The sequence below is a fragment of the Schistocerca gregaria genome, chromosome 2, assembly GCF_023897955.1.
Source record: "Schistocerca gregaria isolate iqSchGreg1 chromosome 2, iqSchGreg1.2, whole genome shotgun sequence".
Classification (NCBI taxonomy): Eukaryota; Metazoa; Arthropoda; class Insecta; order Orthoptera; family Acrididae; genus Schistocerca; species Schistocerca gregaria.
Window position 1 is genome coordinate 534,047,904 of NC_064921.1, and position 22,172 is coordinate 534,070,075.

General features: G+C 39.5%; 1 protein-coding gene across 2 annotated transcripts in view; it reads left to right on the forward strand.

Annotated features, from left to right (window-relative positions):
- Positions 1–22,172, forward strand: part of LOC126330529 (putative 3-methyladenine DNA glycosylase) — a 78,401-nt gene that overhangs the window by 24,340 nt on the left and 31,889 nt on the right. The gene's annotated exons all lie outside the window — the stretch shown is intronic.

The window sequence follows — 22,172 nt, forward strand, 5'->3', positions numbered from 1 at the left end:
TGCTGTTTTGGGCTGATCTTATGAAGCACTATTTAGCTGATAGTAGCCACTCCTTAAGTCTCTCATTAAAAAATACTTGCACTAGTCCAAATACTCTATGGTTTCTATAATGTTTGGCGAAGTGTAGGCATCCGTTATAGTCTTAGGATTCTGACATCAATAATCGCAACAAAAGCTATACTTTAGTGTTTCATCCACTGATTTTTTGAGTTCGACAATAATTCCTGACCCCCTCACCATGGGCTATTAGTCTCCTCAGTGATCCCATCACTTGTCACCTCAGTAATCCTGTTGATAAATTCTTCCAGAATCAGTTGCATGTATCTCAGAAATCTGTATAGTGTATGGCAAAACTGTGATTCATTTCTTGTTGGTATCTGGTACTGTGTAATATGTGTAGCTGGCAACCACCTGTTAGGAAAAAACAAATCCCTAACCTTCGAAAGTAACTCTAACATTCATTCCCTGTCACATCCCTTTGGGTGCTTTGCCTTTCCTTGTAATGCAATTTCAGTAGTGACTGACGACTGACTGTCGACAACCTTGTGTCCCACTCTTCTTCCTCCTCGGTACTAAGATAATTCACAAATATAGGTACAATTTTCTCACCATTTACCTCTCTTATGCATATGAAACTTTTCTTTACTAAGCATTCTGCCTGATACAATACTTCATTTACGTTGATCAACCAGAACATTACAACTGCTTACGTAATAGCTGGTATGCCAGCTTTGTTGCAGATAACAGTGGTGGCACGTTGTGCCACAGAGCCAGTGAGGCCTTGGTAGGTCACTGGAGGGAATTGGCACTGCATCTGCACACACAAGTCACCTGATTCCCATAAATTCCAGGAGGGGTGATGAGCTCTGACATCATGTTCAATAACATTGCAGATGTGCTCAGTCGGGTTCAGATCTATAGAGTTGGGGAGCCAGCACATTAATTGGAACTCACCACTGTGTATCTCAAACCACTCCATCACACTCCTGATCTTGTGACAGGGTGCGGGCGTGTGTATTCTGTGACCAGTATACAATACTCCTTGACCGACCATCATGGTGCCTTGCAGGAGCTCTACTGGACCCATGGAGTCAAGGAGCTGATCCCCTGGCAGACAACGAATTCACACCCTCCCATCGACATGATGAAGAAGGTATCAGGATTCATCAGATCATGCAGTGCTCTGCCACTGCACCAATATACAGCATTGGTGGGCACATGCTCATTTCAGTCATAGTTGCCGATGTTGTGGTGTTAACATTGGCACATGCATCAGTTGTAGGCTGTGGAGACCCATTGTTGGGAATGCTCAGTGCACCATGTATTCAGACACACTTTTACTCTGCCCAGCATTGAAGTCTCATGTCAATTCTGCCACAGTCTGCCACCTGCCCTGTTTTACCAGTCTGCCCAACCTATGACACTTGCCATCTGTAATGAGGGGTAGCTGTCTGAACGTGGTTTCAGCTTGGTTTTGCCCCATGTTGAAGACACTCACCACAGCACTTTTTGAACACCTGACAAGTCGCGCGTTCCTCATTCTACACACAGACAGCATTATCACCTATAATAATGGATATAAACCAGAAATTGTGAAACAGCTCTTTAACAAGAAAACAAGTAAAAAAACTGTGACCTCATCTACACTAGGTGTCACACCAGAGGATAACTCCACTAGCTGTTCTCATCATTGGCAAAACACCTTATAAAATAAGATGACTCTTTTAAAGAGCCATAGCTTTATGATTGCATATTCTATGAATAACAGCCTCAACAAGAACTTGGTCCACTCGTTAAAGAATACTAATGACAAATTATCTCATTCTATGGTGTACAAAATTACCTATAGTGATTGCCCAAGTTATTACATTGGCCAGACAGGGAAAGCCCTCTCAGCTAGATAAAAAGAACATATACCCATGAAAAATGGTGATAGCACGTGTGGCTTGACTTTTGCCGAGCACCTTGTTCAATTGGCCCGTGCTCCCAATCCACCAAATAACACAGAGGTATTAAATTGCGAGGTAAAAGGCACTAGGCTTGATATCCTTGAGGAGTTTCAAATCTTTAAACACCTGTTGCTTGATAAAGAAAATATTCTTAATGACCAGCTACAACTGAGAAATAAGAACTTTTTCGAAGGTTTTCAACATGTGCTTCACCAGCCCTGATGTTACGTTGCCTTTGCAGTAGCTGATGCCTGACTCCACTTTCTTTAATCAAATGGTAATGTATTCAAAATTGAGGAATAATTTTGCCGAGTAATAGCTAGTCTTTCTTACGGGCTCCAAATCTGTTTATAGGGTTCTGGTTCTCCTCAGAAGTAAGTTCGGTTACATATTATGTCATTAACAGTTTTAACGGTTATATAAATCCAATCCTAACGTAAAGGTAGCTACTGTTATGCATCAATATTTCCAAACGCATATGCACATGGCCATCAGCAGTGCTGTTTCTCTTCAGCTAAGTAATGTAGATTTATGACTGGGTACTAGGGTGCTATAGTTTTGTATTTGACATGGCCAAAATTTGGCATGCAATAGTTTAGTGTCAATAGCTTCTGAAGAAGCCCAAATTATTTTGGCTGAAACATAGGTAAATATTTGTTTCTATTTGCAACTGAGGCTGACGTGTTATATGCTTAATTATCACAGTTGCTGACAGGGCTGCACGAAGTTAAAAATTCTTAGGCAAAAATCTGTGTCCACTGACATCATAATGTCCCACTCATGTAATTTACACCATGAGGGGCTCCATTGTTGATGTTTCACTAGATCAGCACAGGCAAGCGACAAGCGCACCCATGTTCAACAGTATCTTGCAGTTCTCTTCTCCTGGTATTCCTATGACTGCACTGTCCACCTCTACATATGGCTTTTTGGTATCTCATCTTACTGGAAATGATTATAGGTGGACATCAGGTTCCCTTTGATGTTTAAAATAGGGTTTATCCCCAGCCCTCTACCTCTGAAACTACTGAGACCTCTGCCTCTACCCTCATTGTCCCAAGGCTGGTGACATTGCCTCCTCACATGTCTCGTTTTCTCAGACCTATAACACCTTATTTTGGTTGAGAATGCTGTTTATCTAACTTGCTCTCTGGTTGACATGTCAATTCCTTCACATTCTATTGCCAATCAGAAAGCTTCGCAGAAATATGTCGGACCTCATGTCTGTACTCATCTTGACGTTTCTGCTCAGCCTATCATAAAGTCACATCATTTACTTCAGTATTCTGTCCCAACTAATAAGTACACCCATTGATCTGTATGCAGATTCTTCCACCGAATCCACATGCTTCTTTGTTACCACGCCCAATTGTTCTCTAAAATTTCTGACACCATTCTGCTTCATTTACCTGTGGAATAAGCCCTTCTTAAATTCCTCATATGTTCTGGCTCCCTTGTGAGCCACCATATATCCCAGGTAAGTTTTTGCTTCTCTTGCTAATCTCAGTTTCACTACCTGTAAAAGGTCCATTTCAGACCATCCTTCCATCTGTGCCAAATTCTATCTTCCACAAATGCTTTGCACATCTTTAGTTGATTTTTCAGAAAAAATAAGCAACTAAACTCTTAACTGACAAATCTATATCTCGCTGTGGCAATTGCGATTTCAGTATTCCATGTAAGTCCATGTTACTTGATGTCAACTGCGCTAACCTTTCTGATAATATGCAAACTGCCTCTGGTTCTGACATACCTAGTGTCTCTGACTCTGCAGAAGCTTTCTCCTCTCCGACTGACTCTGCAGAAGCTTTGTCCTTTCCGACACTCACTTTGAAACACCAGTACTCACAGGGCAAACAAAATAAAATATATTACCCTAGTTCTTATGTCAAATCAATAACCATTTGGACTCTCAGCAGAGCCTAGCCATATGATTGTATTGTTTACATGTGAAACATAACACTGGTCTGATTCTGTACATGGTGCTTTATGACCTTCTAAGCTATACTGTTTGCATCTAACAGCCAATCATGACCACATTACCTCTGAAGTGCGACAGATTAGTTGACTTTTTACATGTAACAAAATTCACCTTACAAAAAGTGTGGTAGTCAAGCTCTGCACATGACTAAGTATTCAACAACAATTAAATTTTCTGGACTCACCGTACCGTAGGCTGTAGGTACAGATGTTGCTCTAGAAAGACAGTGTCAGTGAACTCACACCAGTAACTGGAGTCAGTAGATTTGTTTTATGCTTTCAAATACCTTTATTGGAGTTCTTCACATGGATACAATTCAAACAGCCAGCATGTCTGGCTGAGGCTGTTGCCTCCCTCATATGTGTGTATGATGACCCACAATGCTGACAGAAGAGCAGCATGGCTGAGCATTGGTGTAATGCCACTGCTTCCATCAGTGATGTTCTCCAGCTTCAGCGCCAAGGAAGCAGTGGCTGAGGCATGGCTGTTGTCTCCAACACTGCAGCAGCGTGACTCACAGGAGAAGCCCTGTCGCCGGCAGGCTATGTCCCATGGCTCAGCTTTGTGTCTTGTCTCTCAGGGCAGGCTGTCCTAATGTGAGGTCAAATGCAGATCCTGCACAGTGTTCTGGATGGCACCCCAAATGTCATAGCTCTGCAGTGGTTATGTTGCGGTTCTGACACTTGAATGTTTCAGTACAAAAGTGTGTAGGTATTTATACACACATGGACGGTACTTGCTTCGACTTTGCTGTGCACTTATATACTAAACACTACTACGATTGCTGGTGTGGAAAGGCTTCAGCCTTCTTCTGCTTAGGTGCTGCTGTGTCAACTATTTCCACACCTCACCTCATGGCTTGCCTCACAACACGCAACAACTGTGTTGTGTTTTGTAAGGCATAACATCCATGCTGCCCTTTGTGGGCCCTGCGTCAACGCCTGTTTCTTCACTGTCTTGTGGGCCACACAGTGCCACAGTAGCAACTTCCCGTGACTCAGAGCAATGAAAATCACGGGTGTTGCTGGGGCATCAACACATTCAGCAACCATCTGCACTGGCACGCACACGGGGCTACTTTGAGGATGGCCGTTGCATTGTACATTGCTGTTGGAAATAAACACTTAATGCTGTCACTGTTTCACTGTGCACAGACCACCTGTCTCCCCCACCATTTATCTCACCCACCCTCATGTGTAGTGATCCAGAATAGTCTGGGTCGCTACAGTACTATGTAAGACAGAAAAGAACAATTGATATCAAGGGGAGCTACAGCCATAATTTTTCTCCAAGACATGTAGCTTGGCTGTATCGTTAAATGATGATGGCATCCTCTTGGGTAAAATGAAGAAGCAAAACTTGCGTTCTACAGGTCAGAGCATGCAAGTTCACATCCCTTAACATTGCAGGTAGTTTAGGAAATTTAAAAAGGAAAATGGGTTGGTTGAAGTTAAGACATTGTGGGGGGGGATTAGTGAGTTTGGGGTAGGAGGAACAGGGCTTCTGATCAGGTGAGTACAGGGTTATAAATACAAAATAAAATAGGGGCAATACAGGAGTAGATCTAATACTGAATATGAAAACAGGAATGCTTGTAAACTATTATGAACAGCATAGTCAATGCATTTTCATAACCAATATAGACACAAAGCCACCAGAGTAGTACAAGTTTATATTCCAGCTATCTCCACAGATGATAAAGAGATTAAAGAAATACATTATTAGGTATAAGAAATTATTCAGATAATTAAAAAAAAGAGAAAAATTTAATTGCATTAGGGGACTGCAATTAGATTGTAGGAAAAGGAAGAGAAGGAAAAATAATAGATGAAAATAGAGTGGAAAAGGAATAAAAGAGGAAGCCTCTTGGTAGCATTTTGCACAGAGCATAGTTTAACCATTTGCTAATACTTGATTTAAGAATCATGAAAGAAGGCTGAAGATGTGGATGAAACGTGGAGATACCGGAAGGTTTGAGATTCATTATAAAATGGTAGGACAGAGATTTCGGAACCAGATTTCAAACTGTAAGGCATTTTTAGGTGCAGATGTGGTCTCTGACTACAATTTATTTGTAATTAATTGTTGAGTAAAACTTAAAAAATTACAAAAAGGTAACAAATTAAGAAGTCAGGACCTGGATAAGTTGAAAAGATCAGAGGTTGTTGAGAGTTTCGTAGTAGGCAACCATTGACTGCAACAACAGAAAGGAATACAATGGAAGATGAATGGGTAGCTTTGAGATATCAAACAGGGAAGGCAGCAAAGGATGAAGTAAGTAAAAAGGTAAGATCTAGTAGAGGACTTTGAACTTCACAGAAGATATTGAATTTAATTGGTGAAAGCAGAAAATATAAAAAATGTATCAAATGAAGAATGTGTAAGAGAACAAAAATGTCTAGAAAATGAGATTAACAGGAAGTGCAAAAGGGCTAAGCAGGAAGGGTTAGAGGACAAATATGGAGACATATAATTGTATATAATTAGGGGAAGAGAGTAGCAGGCCTATGATTATCAAGGTCTCAGATGGAAAACCAGTACAGAGCAAATGAGGGAAAGCTGAAAGATGGATGGAGTATACAGGTATAGGGGGTCTATGTGAGGAAGATGAACTTGAAGATAGTATTATAGAAATGGAAGAGGACATAGATGAAGATGGGAGATACAATACTGCAAGATGAACATGACAGAGCACTGAAAGATCTAAGTTGAAACTGGGCCTCTGGAGTAGATGACATTCCATCAGAACTACTGATATCATTGGGAGGGCCAGCCACGACAAATCTATTCCACGTGTTGTGCAACATGTATGACACAGGTGAAACACCCTCAGACTTCAAGAAGAGTGTAATAATTCCAGTTGTATGGAAAGCAGGTTTCGCACATGTGAGTATTACTGAACTACCAGATTAATAAATCCATGGCTGCCAAATATTAACTACAATTATTTACAGAAAAAGGTAAAAACTGGAATAAGCCAACCTCAGGGAAGATCAGTTTGGATTCCAGGGAAATGTAGAAACATGTGGGGCAATACTGACCCTATGACTTCTTTTAGAAGTAGGTTAAGGAAAGGCAAACATCCATTTATAGTATTTGTAGGCTTAGTGAAAGCTTTTGACAGCATTGACTGGAATAATCTCTTCGAAACTCTGAAGATAGCAGTTGTGGAATATAACGAGTGAAAGTCTATTTTCAGTTTGTACAGACAGCAATTAGAAGAGTCAGGAGATATAGAGACAAAATACAGAGAAAAGTGTGGCATTCAGTAGCTAGAAATATGTCAACACAAAATGTGATTGTAAGAAGAGTCAAGCAGGTTGAAAATTTTGTTTCAGTGTGAGGCAAAAACTTTGTAAAGCAATAATTTAAAGCTTCCAAAGTTTTCATGATAATCATAAAAAGAAGGTTAATGATATACTGCTACTGAAAACAGATAAACTAAACTGGGTCTAGGCCAAAACAAACTATTTATAATGTGGGAGGAATTTAGTGGCTTTCAGCCACCATTGCAAGGCCATCTTCTGAAGTTTGTGAATGTAGCCCACAGTCGAGAAAAGATAAGTTATTGGATGTAACAGACAGTGCTGACTTAAGACAGGAGGTGACATCATAAAAGGCAGTAAACAGTAGGTCCCTCCTCTGTTATTTACTGAAGGAGGAGGAGTTGATGGAGAACCCAAGAGTCTCTCACATATATCTCCAAATGACAAACATGCAAATGAGTGTTCTGAAATTGTGTTCTGCGTGTGAAAAGAAGTCAAAGAGTGTAACCAAAAAGGAGAAAATAGAGACGAAAATGCGGTCATAGAATAGGTTGCATTTGGCGGGTGACGTTGAGGACTAACACCACAGAGGCAATCCCTGTACAGTAGGAGCCCCATGAGCTGAGAGTTCCAGAGCTGAATTCAGTATACAAAGAGATTACAGGACATGAGAAGATGTATTACATCAAAATGTTAGGAGATAACTGCATGATGCAAATCTCCATTCACAACAACCATGGTGAGGAATACCCCAGAATTGGCATCAGGTGTCGTTAATGAATAAACTTGGATCTGTGTGTTCCCTGATAATTGCACATGTTTCAAGACAACCTATTAGTATCAAATGCCTCCAACACTGTGTTCCACGTGAGCAACAATGTGTGCTGGAGTGATGTTCTGGGTGGCATTACATGGGGCCATTATAACCTCTCTTGGTTGTTGGATGCAATCTCACTCCTATATAGTACAGGGATGGAATTTGCAACCCAAAGTCTGACTGTGTAGCCAACATTTTGGTGTTTATCCTGATGGATGATAAACTGCATGCTCATTATGCTCTTGTCATGAACATGTTCTTATAACGTAGTAGGATAACGAGAATGGAGTGGCTTGCCTGTTCCCTGGCATTAGCCACATAGAACTTGTGTGGGATTGATTTAAAAGAGTTGTTCTTGGATGTCAGCAGTGACAAAATATTTTGCAAAATGAGTGTGTATGCATGCCTCAGATAAAATTTTTGGTTTCTGTATCACAAATTTTGAAATAACAGGGTGATGCAAAACTTTTGTTGGTGTGTATATAAGAGTGTAAAATATTGTTTTTCTGTGTATGTTTATAATTTTCTTTATCCGAGTAAAATCTGTTGTCATTCTGCAAAAACTAAATGCCCATATAAAGAATTAATACAAAACAGTAAACTAAGCAGTAGTTAAATGAGCAATACAGTAATTTTCAAGAATTTTTAGTGAAGTGTAATGGTATAGAATTTTATGAAAAAAATGAAGAGAGATCAGGAAATGTACTTACTGTTCAAAATTCCTGGTGTTTAAAAACCGATTGGAGCAGTATGAGACATTGCTCGTGTACTTGTTTTTGTAAGGAGTGCTTAGAGCATGTCGACAGAAAGTTTTCGGGAAGAATGCAAAGGGCACAAACTAAAACTTAGATGAATTTCAAAGAGCACAAGAGTAAGAATTAAGGGAGAATTATTTCAGATAGTGTTCTGGAAGTGTTTGCACTGGAGGAAGCCATATAGGTCAGTAAAATTTTGATGAAAAAATTATTGGCAAACTGGCTTGTCTGATGTCAGGAAAGTTATAAGTAGGAGCAACAGACCATTGTGTAGGAGAAAACATGTTGGGAGCTGCCAGCTGAGATTGCACCTATACCAGATGGCAGTCCATCTTAGTTACACCATAAGCTGGTTTTTGAAGATTAGACCTTGATTAAGCCTGAAAACGTACAGTCACACAGGCAGTGCCTTTAATTAGTGTACCAAAGTATATTTTAGCTGGTGACAATATCTACAGAATTAGGGAGAAATGCGTTAACTGAACCTGGCTTACAGCTCTCAATACATCATCACACACCCAAATGTCTGTAGTTGAATGATGCTAATTATATAGTTGTATACTGGTTCACTGTTACCATTGACTGTCACTGGTGGCCATCTAGCTATGACTGTGAGGTCAGCATATTTTGTGTCATGGAAAAATCATGTGAGTAATAGCAGGCAGTTCCAAAACGATCCTGGCGGTTTGTGTGTAAATCCCATGTGCCAGAGCAGCAAAATTGATTGTAATGGTATGTGCGAGCAGCTAATTCAGTAGCATGAAACTGTCTTGTCAGTTGGAATTAGTTTCAATCTCACGAGCTCCTTGAATTCTAATGAGTGCTACGGTTAATCTTACATAAATGTTGTGAGTTATGTACACCAATTTAATTGAATGGCAAATGTCCTAATAATAATTTGATTTTACCAAACTAGTTTGTTCTTTCTTTAATGTGTACCTGCCCTTTCTGGAGTATTGTGGTATTCATGCAAAGCTCCATCAGGTTCACATATGGGAGAACAGTGTGAGAACAACTGCATAACAGGTAAGGACAAGTAGGCCAACAGGCAGCTGGACTCAAGTGTGCAGCATCCGAAGGTAGGATTGTGTTGTAATTAAACCACACACCTTGGTAGTACTACTATTTATCACCTCAGGCAGGTTGTTTGAGATGACATTGCAAATGTGAATCTCTGGTTGAAACTTCCTCTTGATGTAAATTGATTTGTTCAAAAAATTCCAGAACATTCATAATTTTTTGCCATTGTTGTGTCTGACCGAATTGCAGTAGGCATTCCTGAACACACCAGCATTTTTAATTTGTAATTGTCGGAAGCTTCATTCTTGTTTGTCTGTTAGTTATTGTTCTGTGCTGTGTTGAGTAACATGTTGTGTTGCACAGTTTCTGAATTTCAAGATGACAAAGTTAGAGAAACAGCATGTCTTTGCGTGAAACTCAAGAAAACCTTTACAGAGACACATCAAATGAGGTAGGAAGTCTACGATGATGAGCACTTAAGCCATACTCAACATTATGAATGGTCCACATGGTTTAAAAATGGCTGGCCAGAAGTTAAAAGATGACCCTCAATCAGGATGCCCTTTGACATCACTCATGTCAGGAATATCAACGAAATTGTGCTTGCAAATTGAAGACAGATTGACTGAGAGATTGGAGCAGAATTTAACATTTCAGTTGGATCATGTCATAAAATCCGGACATAAGCATCTTGGAATGCATTGTTTTGCTGCCAAGTTCATCCCACGGCTCATGATTCAAGACCAGAAGAATCTTCGCCTCTCAATCTGTGAAGAGCTTTTGGATCGCGCAACTGAGAATGAGATGTTTCTTAAGAGAATCATAACTGGTAATGAGCTGTGGGGCTACAGTTATGGTGTTGAGACTAAGGTTGAGTGTTCACAATTGGTTGGAAAAGGTTCTCAAAGACCAGCAAAAGCTCCTCAGATTAGGTCAAATGTCAAAGCAATGCTGATAGTTTTATTTGATGTTGAAGGATTAATTCATCGTGAATTTGTGCCACAGGGACAAACTGTTAATTGATAGTTCTATCGTGGCATGTTACATCACCTGCGAGAAAATGTGAGAAGGAAATGTGGCGAGACAATTCATGGCTCCTGCATCATGATAACGCACCCACACATTCATCCCTGTTGGTACATGACTACTGCACAGAAAAAGAAATCACTGTGCTGCCTCACACTCCATACTCTCCAGACCTGGGTCCTGCAGACTTTTTTGTTTCCAGAGTTGAAAACCCCATTGAAAGGAAGAAGATTTGTAACAATAGACAAGATAAAAGAAAATTCACAGACAGCACTTCCTGCAATTCAGAAGAAGGCATACCAAGATGCTTCCAATAGGGAAAATGGAGTTGGGAGCAGTGTATCAATTGTGTAAGAGAATATTTCGAAAGAGACTTTGCCAAAGGTCAAGTTCACTTTTTGCCTTGATGAATCATTAAATCTGGCGAAGATTTTACAGGTTACATTAAATAGTCTTTTGATGTGGTCATCATTTGCACAAGATGTAATGGAGATAAAGTAAATGCAGTTCAGGAGAGTTAATAATGGGATCTAAATAGGGTATTACTAAAGACCTCCTCCAGAATTCTGATGATCTTTCTGCTGAGGGACTGCCTTGATATTGCTGCCTCCCAGCCACATGTGGCAAGGTTTTTATATCCTCCAAACCAAGTTTTTCAGCAATGACAGTAGCATTCTTCATAATTTCATCTGCAACTTATTCAGGACTATCATGATAAGTTTTCAACAGTTGTAAATTAATTTAATATGCTGCAGTTCCTTGGCTGCATCCAAAGCAAAGGATTGGAGAATATTGATGACTGGTTCCATCAACCTGAATATTTGGATATTAAAATTAAGCTAAGAATAAATGAAAAAGCCGGAAGCAACCACATGGTGAAGGAAAGCATTTTTTATAGTCAAACTGTTTCCTTCATTTGATAACGATTCTAAGGATATCATTAAACAGAAAAATTCTCCTTAAGAACTATGACATAAAATTTTTGTGTTTCCGATTCTACCTTGTTTCACATACTTTGGAAATGTTAGGTACCTTAATAACATCTTTGCTTGTTCATATAGTGTTTCAAATCCCAGAAAGACTGATGAGGAAAGAATAAAGTCTTAGTGTACTTGTTGTGCAACATTTCTTGAACAGCAGTCTTCTTTCCAGCCATCATTGAACAATTGTCAAATCCCAAACCACTGCATTTCACAAGGTCAAGATTTTCTTTTGCCAAAAGCCATTGATGGTCTGTGGAATTCATTCAGTGTCTAGAGCTTTCAGCTCAATAAATCCAACAAACGTTTCTTCAGCTTTGTAGGATTATGCATCAAAGTCCAATCAATAATTGTTCATTTCCAGAGGTATAAAATGTTTCATCCACTGTACTTGGAGTCACAATTGGCAGCAGTTGAGTTTAGGGTTGTTCTGCACACCAGCATCACACATCCCCTGACAGCCAGTCAGCGTTCAGTAGTATTCGGAGCACTGTGCTATGAATATTGTAGGCAATGTGAGTATTAAATGTAATTGTAGTGAGTTATTTAGTGAATTTTAATTCCATCGGTTGTAAGTTGTCATGCCCAATGGTAATGGTAAGCAAGAAATTCTACACAGGCAAGTGAGAGACATAATTTACAGGATCCACACTTTCATCAAGAGGAGAGCACAAGTATGCACATACTGTAACTTGTTTTCAACCGACAATAATGCAGTCTCCGTCCATGCCTGAACCTGTAAGGACTGCCATCATTCGTGAATCAGCACATAGTACAATATACGTTTCTGCCTTTTTCACTTTCTTTGTAATATCTGCCTCAGGCAGCCCTATGTCATTTGTTATATTGATCGATCGCTAGCTTTCCTTCTTTTTCCTGTGCACGATGTGTTTCTTCAGTGCCACATATCCTGATTCAATTCATTCCTTGTATAACTCTTCCACAATTCCTTCTCCACAATGCTCATCTCGTAGAGCAAGTCATAAGCCCTCAAAATATAAGACAAGAAATAATTGGTTTAATTATTTTCCTGTTTTCTTTTACATTTTTCTGGGAATACTTATTAATTTGTGCAACCATTGGAACACTCGACAGGAAAGCTCCATCTGCTTCCAGTGCCACTCTATGAAAGTGGGTTTCTATGTGCTTCTTGCACTGGTTGTGAATGTCTTTGAATTTATAGAATGGCCTTATGGTAAAAGGTCCCAATATGCCTCTAACAGAATTCAGGTTTGGCAGAAAAAACTTACAATATTTACAAAAGTGCATTTTTTGTACCAGCTGTGGCGAGTAAGTTTCCAATCAGCAATAAGTTAATTTTTGCTTTAAATGTGTGACATCTTTCACAAATTTATTAGACACTGGAAGTGTCTAATGACCTTCCAGTAAGTCTTTCTTGTGTAAAGAAGAAACTGGAGACAGAAGCTTTATAGTGATATGGAGGATGAAGATGTAGTGAATGAGAGAAACTTTTATTTCACAATAACGACTCCCAGTCTCAAAAACTAACTTAGAACCCTTGTGCTGGTGTTCTACCTTCTAATGACTGCATGGGTGGCCAATCAAAACTTCCAAAGATATGTTTGTGATAGGGGTAGGGAGAAACCATTGACAGCACTGACTGACCGACCGACCTTATGAGTAAGATGGAACTGTTCCTCTGCCTCCCTGCCTCACTCACTCACTCACTCACTCACTGTATTAGTCTACTTATTAGTAGAATGAGTATCAAATTAAATTTGCTTTGATACAACTCAATGAATTATACTGATAGTGCGACAACTTTTGAAGAGCTCCCTTCAGAGAAGGCTGAGACAGAAGGGGCGCTGCAGTTTACACCATTTCGTGTAGTGCTGGCAACATAGATACAGGCAGAGCTCAAGTACTGCAGTAGTGTGTCTACACCATGCTCAAGATTGTTATACGACAAATGTTGGCAACAGCGAGAAAAGGCAGAACAACAACTATACAGGAGTTAGCTCTTTAAAAAGTTATAATACTGTATACACTTAACAGGCAGCTACAGTCCTGCAATTGCTACCTCAGTGATGTTGCTAGCAATGAAAAACAAGTGTCACAATCACAAAGCCTGCCAAATCATATTGTACAGAATACAGATGTGTCTCGAGAAGAAATAGGGAACAAAGCACCTGCTTTACATGCACAGATTGTATGTGTGTTGGAATACACTGTACCTACCATTGTTCAAGCATCGCACGGAAGTGGACTATATGAAAGTTTATGTGTTTGCCATTACTGATCTATATTAACTGTTTGACTGGACAACGTAGCTATATGTTGAGGCTGCAGACTCCTTTCTTGAAGATGCCAAGTCCATGGCAGCTAGAAATCTCAAACACCAGTCACTACAAAATAAATCCACATGCTGCTTCTTTATTGTGCATATATTTCACCTCCATTATGTACATTTTACATTACAGTATACGGTTTTAACAAAGTTCACAGTACATATTAGCCTTTTTCATTTCGCTCTGTATATGGTCTCTGAGTTTCCGTAGCATGTGATGTTATGTCCACTGTCTTGCATGGCGAAGTTCTGTGCTCTGAAGTGGATCTCTGAGGTGGGACAGCATTTTCTTGGAATTATTACCCTGACCAGCATGTGTTTCCCTTTGCAGGAATCCAGGTGCCCTTCATCCTTGTCTTGCAGATACACTGTGTCCGCTTCTGCTCTCATGACATAAGCAAAAGAAACAGAAAATTTTCCCCACAGTATGTGATCCAAAAACAAACACTTATTTACTAAAAGAATAATGCTCAAGGTAATGCCTGTCTTTCATCAGATAAGGACAGAGAGAAAAACATATCACTTTTTCCAGTGTGATATGTTACCCCTTAGATGGAGGAGGTCATGACAACTCACTTACCTAAACAAATAAAAAAAATCCTCAGCTGTTTTACAAGTGACTTTGCTCTTAACTTGGCAATCATAGACAATAATTCTTTCTTGGACATTAGTTACAGCTACTTTCAAAAAATCAGTTAATAGCTTTAAAAATGAGAAAATAGCTTACACTAATTCTCGTACCCTTTTACTTCTATTTCAGTCTTTGGAAGTTACAAGTCTTAATAATTTCTCAGTATTTCCAAACTTTTCCGTTTATGTGTGTATCTTCTTCACAAAGCCCTTTTATTACAATACTTTTTGTTACCATCGAATAGAGATTTAAGTGTCAGGAAGTCATTTCTGAAAGTATTTTTATGGAGTGTAGCCATGTATGGAAGTGAAACGTGGATGATAAATAGTTTAGACAAGAAGAGAGTGGAAGCTTTCGAAATGTGGTGCTACAGAAGAATGCTGAAGATTTAATGGGTAGATCACATAACTAATGAGGAGGTATTGAATAGAATTGGAGAGAAGAGAAATTTGTGGCACAACTTGACTAAAAGAAGGGATCGGTTGGTAGGGCATATTCTGAGGCATCAAGGGATCACCAATTTAGTATTGGAGGGCAGTGTGGAGGGTAAAAGTTGTAGAGGGAGACCAAGGGATGAGTACACTTAACAGATTCAGAAGGACGTAGGTTGCAGTAGGTACTGGGGGATGAAGAAGCTTGAGCAGGATATGATAGCATCGAGAGCTGCATCAAACCGGTCTCTGGACTGAAGACCACACACCAAACCAGTCTCTGGACTGAAGATCACACACGTGCACACACACACACACACACACACACACACACACACACACACACACACACACACACACACACACACGTGCACACACACACACACACACACACACACACACACACACACACACACACACACACAGATCCAAAACAATCATTCTATTATTTATAGCCTCCACTTAGTCACCACTGCCTTTTCAGAATCTTGCCGATTTTGTATTTCTATCCTTTCACTCAAGAAACTGGTAAGTATACCTACCAGCCTCTTTTTTAAGTCATCACTCCTCTGACTGGTTTGGTGTGGCTGGCCACAAATACTTTCCCTCCAGAACCAACTTCTTCATTTCAGAGCAGCACATGCAACCTGTGTCCTCAGTTATTTGCTGGATGTGTTCCAACCTCTGTCTTCCTATACATTTTTTAACCTCTACAACTCCCTCTAGTACCAGGGAAGTTATTCCCTGAAGTTTTAACAGATGTCCTACCATCCTGTCCCATCTTCTTGTAAGTGTTTTCTTCATATTCCTTTCCACACCTATTCTGTGGATAACCTCTTTGCTCCTTACCTCATCGGCCTATCTAATTTTCAACATTTTTTCTGTGACATCACATCTCAAATGCTTTGATTCTCATCTTCCCCAGTTTTGCCACAGTTCATGATCCACTACCATATAATGCTGTGCTTCAAACATACGTTCTACGAATTTCTTGCTCAAGTTAAGGCCTATGTCTGATACTGGTAGACTTCTCTTGGCCAGGAGTGCCTTTTTGTCAGTTCTAGTCTGCTTTTTATGTTGTCCTTGCTCTCTCTTTCTCTGTCTCTCATAGGTTATTTTGCTGCCTAGATAGTAGAATTCCTTAACGTAATCTACTTTGTGATCGCCAATTCTGATGTTATGTTTCTTACACCATTCTTAATATGAGCACTTTGTTCTTGGTCTTCCACTCCTATTGTTCCCTCTTGGTTCTTCAGTCGCAATGTCATAACTGCTGCTCTTGTGCATTTACCCTTCCTAAAGACAAACTGATTGTCATGTACCATATCCTCAATTTCCTTTTGCATTCTTCTGTATATTATTCTTGTCAGCAACTTGGATGCATGAGCTTTTAAGCTGATCGTCAACAATTCTTACATTTGTCAGCCCTTGAAATCTTCGGAATTTTGTGGATGACGTTTTTCCGAAGGCCAGATGGTATATAACCAGACTCATACATTCAACACACCATTGTGTATACTACATTCCTTTTGTTCAGCAATTTGGTTAAGAAAATACATAGATAACTTATACTACATTAAAACTAACCTCCGGAATTTTGTGGATGACGTTTTTCCGAAGGCCAGTTGGTATATAACCAGACTCATACATTCAACACACCATTGTGTATACTGCATACCTTTTGTTCAGCAATTTGGTTAAGAAAATACATAGATAACTTATCCTACATTAAAACTAACCTCCTCTGAGAAAAGTACTTATAAACCCCACCAGATACTTCTTCTATTTCATGAAACTATAAACTTCCCGGGTACAAACAGTTAATACACTTATAACAGATAGTCTACCAAATCAAACATATATATTCTCCACAATGCATAAATAAAACACAATATTTCTTTGTTATTGATGTAGGTTTGACCCCAGATGATTTTTGTGGTATTCACTGTAACATATACTTAAGTATGCATTATCGAATCCGTTATCGCTGTATTCTCAGCTCAGAGGAGTCACATGCTGAAGGATAATTGCAGACTCTTACTTTTAGTGCTACCTGTTCACTTATCATCTTTATCCTACAATTGGATAACAAAGCTCAAACATCTAGCTCCCTTTTCATTTAATTTTTTGAAACTTATAAAAATACGAATGAGTTTGTTTACTTTGCTAGCTTGGAGTAAGCTAAAAAATTTAACAGTGCTGTACTACTCTTGCAATCACTGTCAAATACACCACTTATTGCCAAAAAACAATCACTACATACTTAGAATTCTTTACTGGGGTAGTGTCCTCTTACTGCTTCCCTCACACGCCTTTTGGTCTGGGTCATCCTTCTGGTCCACTCCACCTTTGTTTCACACAAATACAGGGTACATTATCACATGCCATAAGAAGTGTCTACCTACCTTCCATTTAACAACTTATTTGGAGGTGATTCACCGAAAGGCAGAAACTCTTCATCATCAGCAGATACACAAGCGAAAGGTCCTTTGCTAGCTTTTGGAATGAAATTCCTTTTATCAAGCTTGTAGGAGAAAACAAACACACACACACACACACACACATACACATACACACACACACTCACCTGTCTCCTTACATTGTGCTCAGTTAGCTAATGCAGAAAGAGAGAGAGAGAGAGAGAAAGAAACCACCACATATGCTGTCCAAAAACAAACCCTAACTTACTGACGGAAATTTTTTTCTCATAATCCTTGCTTAAAATTCTTTGACTGAAATTGTCTCATGAATTATTTTTATTGTTACATTTAAGAAAGAAACACAGTTCTAAGACTTACCAGCATTTCTTTCTTTTAAAAAAAATTGCCAGACATTATAATATTATGTCTCAAAATCACCTGAGTTTCAGTCATCTTGTACAAGACCATGTAGCATGAGATATGTCAAATTGCTGCATCTTCATTAATATTCAATCAGCAAATCTATAGGCTTTATGAGAGTTTGGCTTAATAATCACAAAGTGTATGTGACTTACCAAAAAAAAAAAAAAAAAAAAAAAAAAACTGATATCCATGTTGTGTAGCTGTTAATTTATTTGTATTGAGGAAACTTGAAACATAAAGCAGTTACTTAATCCACCACGCTCGCACATGACAATCATATCACTGATCTGAACTCATTGTTAGCCACTGTAACTGTTTCACTATGCTATTGTTGAATGTTTCATGACACTTTTTTCGTAAACTCATCTATGATTTTTTACCCCTGACTACAGAAAACTAAGTCCTTTTGCATTTTTAATTTTTAATTACTTGCTGCACACAAGAAATTGATAATTGTCTGCAATTGAGCTTCATTTCAAGCAGTGGCACAATCTGAAATCTAGTCTTCCATGTCCATTTATGCAAGTGCAATAGCTTGCGAGAAAAAACTAATCGTCACAGAAGAAATTAGTGTGCAGGGACTTACACACGTATGCCTAGAAAACTGAGATAATTGATCTAAGTCCTTATTAGAAATGTTCTGAAGTAAAATGACATGCCTATACACTGTTATAGAACATTACTGACAAGTACCAGTATCTTTGCAATTTCAGTGAATGCGACACATTAATTACGATTACGTAAATTGTTTATTTTATTTCATTACATGAGGGGGAGTTGGAAAATAAGTTTACCCTGTCGACTGTGGGCAGAGTTGTGTGATATGGGCGAAAGACAACACGCAAGTCAACGTGCACGTGCAAGACACCGATACACCATTCGGTAGAGGTCAACCGTGATCCAGCAGATGGCTCCATCGCAGTGCCTGCTATGGAGCTATGGAGAGAAGGTGCATTTTGGAGTCGTGGTCAAAGGTGGAAGTGAGAGCTTTTATCCGCTATGAATGGGCACGTGAGTATAAGACACAGAAATTCATAACTGCCTTGTGGAGGTGTGGGTCAGGTGTGATGTCGAGACAAATGGTGCCAGCATTTCGATGATGGACATCAGCAAGTGCAGGACATACCGAGACCTGGACAGACGCACAAGGCCACCACAGATGCAAATGTCAGGAAGGTGGACGACATGATTAAAGCGCACCAGTGTATCACCATCGATGGAGTAGCAGGAGAACTTGGAATCAGACATGAGCAAGCTCAGGAAACCATCCACAACATTCTTTGATACAGAAAGGTGTCAGCACGATGGGTGCCCTGCCAACTGACCACAACACACACATGGAACAACGCATGATGTTCAGCCTGGAACAGGTCATGTGTTACCATGGATCTGGCAATGATCTTCTGTTTCGAATTGTGACGGGGAATGAAACATGGGTCCATCATTACACGCCCGAATCAAAGGCCACATCCATGGAGTGGAAACATCCATCATCACCTGTCCGAAAGAAGTTCAAAGCACTCCATCTGCAGGTTAATTGCTACTTACCATTTTCTGGGTCACCAAAGGAGTTTTTCTGCTTTACTTTGTGGAGGATGCAACCATCAATGCTGCGCAATACTGTGCTACTCCATCGAAATTTAAAGAGGTGATTTGGAAAAAGTGGCCTGGTCTTCTCAGATATGGTGTTCTGCTGATGGATTACAATGTGGGGCCACACATGGTGATGGCAATGCAAAACCATATTGCAATTCTTGGTTGGGAGCACCTACATCATCCACCTTACAGTCCGGATCTTGCACAAAGTGACTTCTATCTGTTTCCTCATTTGAAGATGATTCTCGGTGGAAGGCACTTTGGCACCCATACTGACGTCAAACAAGCCATTCAGTGCTTCTACCAGTTTTTCCATTCTTCTCTTAAGAATCTCCATTAGTATTTTGCAACCATGACTTATTAAATCCATAGTTCAGTAATTTTCACACCTGTCAGCAGCTGCTTTCTTTGCAATACCTTCAAGCCTGAGGGTATTTTACCTGTCTCAACATCTTGCACATCAGATGGAAGAGTTTTGTCAATTTCTGAAAAAATATCACCTACTCCTGGTGCCTTGTTTTGATGTAGATCTTTCAGAGTTTTGTCAAATTCTTCTGGCAGTATCATGTCCCTTATCTTATCTTCATGTAGATCCATTTCTGTTTCTAATAATATTGCTTTGAAGCTCATCACCCTTGTATAGACCCTCTACACACTCCTTCCACCTTTCAGCTTTCCCTTCTTTGCTTCGGACTGGTTTACCACCCGAGCTCTTGATATTCAAATAGCTGCTTCTCTTTTCCTGTAGTAGTATCTGTCTTTCCCCTAGTGAAATATTCTTCTAAATCCTTACATTTGTCCTCTAGCCATTTCTGCTTAGCAATTTTGCACCTCCTGTCTGGCTCATTTTTTAAACATTTGTATTCCCTTTCACCTGCTTCATTTGCTGATTTTTTTTTCTTTAATTTTCGCCTTTCATCAATTAAATTCAATATCTTTTGTATTATCAAAGGATTTCTACTAGGCCTTGTCTTTTTACCCACTGCACTCATTCTTTGCCCAATACTCGCTATGAAGCACTCAACAAACTCTGGTTCTTTCTACTTATCCAGGTCCCATCTCCTTAATTTCCTACCTTTCTCTAATTTCTTCAGTTTTAATCTACAGTTAACCAATAAATTGTGGCCAGAGTACACATCTGCCCCCCTAAACGTCTTACAATTTAAAAACTGGTTCCTAAATATCTGTCTAGCAATTATATGATCAGTCTGAATGAAACCTTATTTTGTCTCCAGGTGTCTTCCACATATACAGCCTTGTGTTATGACCCTTAAACCAAGTTTAGCAATGATTAAATTATGTTCTGTACAAAATTCTACCAGGTGTCATCCTCTTTCATTTCTTTCCCCCAGTCCATATCCACTTACTATTTGTCCTTCTCTTCCTTTTCCTACTATCGGATTACAGTCACTCATCACAATTAAATTTTCATCTCCTTTAACTCTCTGAATAATTTCTTTTACTTTTATCTTATCATACATTTCTTCAATCTCTTCATCTGCAGAGCTAGTTGACATGTACTTAAGAGTGTACTTCTGTGATAGGTGTCGGCTTCATGTCTGTCTTGGCTGTGACAATCCATTCTCCATACTGTTCATAATAGCTTACTCACATTCCTATTCTCTTCTTCATGATTAATCCTACTTCTGCATTACTCCTATTTGACTTTGTATTTATAACCCTGTATTCACCAGAAGTACTGTTCCTCCTGCCACAGAACTTCACTAACATCCTCTATATCTAGCTTCAACCTATCCATGTCCCATTTTAAATTTTCTAATCTACCTGCCCGGATAAGAGAGCTAACATTCCACACTGCAATATATAGAATGTCAGATTTGTTCCTCCTGATGACAACATCCTCCTGAGTAGTCCCCACCCAGGGATCCGGATGGGTGACTATTTTACCTCCGGAATATTTTATCCAATAGTAAGCCGTCATCATTTAACCATACAACCAGCACACCAAGGTCTTTTTGGTTGATGTTACAAGGCCAGATTAGTCAATCATGGAGACTGTTGCCCCTGCAACTACTGAAAAGGCTGCTGCCCCTCAGGAATTGCACATTTGTCTGGCCTCTCAACAAATACCCCTCCACTGTGGTTGTACCTGTGGTACTGCTATCTGTATCACTGAGGCACACAAGCCATCCCATCTACTGCAAGGTTCATGGGGTTCATTGGGGGGGGGGGGGGGGGGGGGAAGGGGAGTGATACGACATGTATTAAGGCATCAAGGAATAACTTCCATATTCCATGATACTTGAGGGAGCTGTGGATGGTGAAAAACTTAGGGGAAGACAGAGATTGGAATAAGGCCAACAAATAATAGAGGATGTTGCAAACCAGTCAGGAGACTGTTTAGGTCTCCCCCCATCCCCACCCCATAAAAAAACCACCTACATCACAAAGATAAAAGAAAGCTTCTTTCAGTGAAAGATGTAATTGTGATTGTTGTGCCACAATAGTCCTTATTCTATTATTTTATCTGCTCTTTCTATTTGCTTTCAAAAGTTATTTTAGTCTTTTCTTCTGTTATCTTTGTAGAGTCTCACATCAGAAAAACATT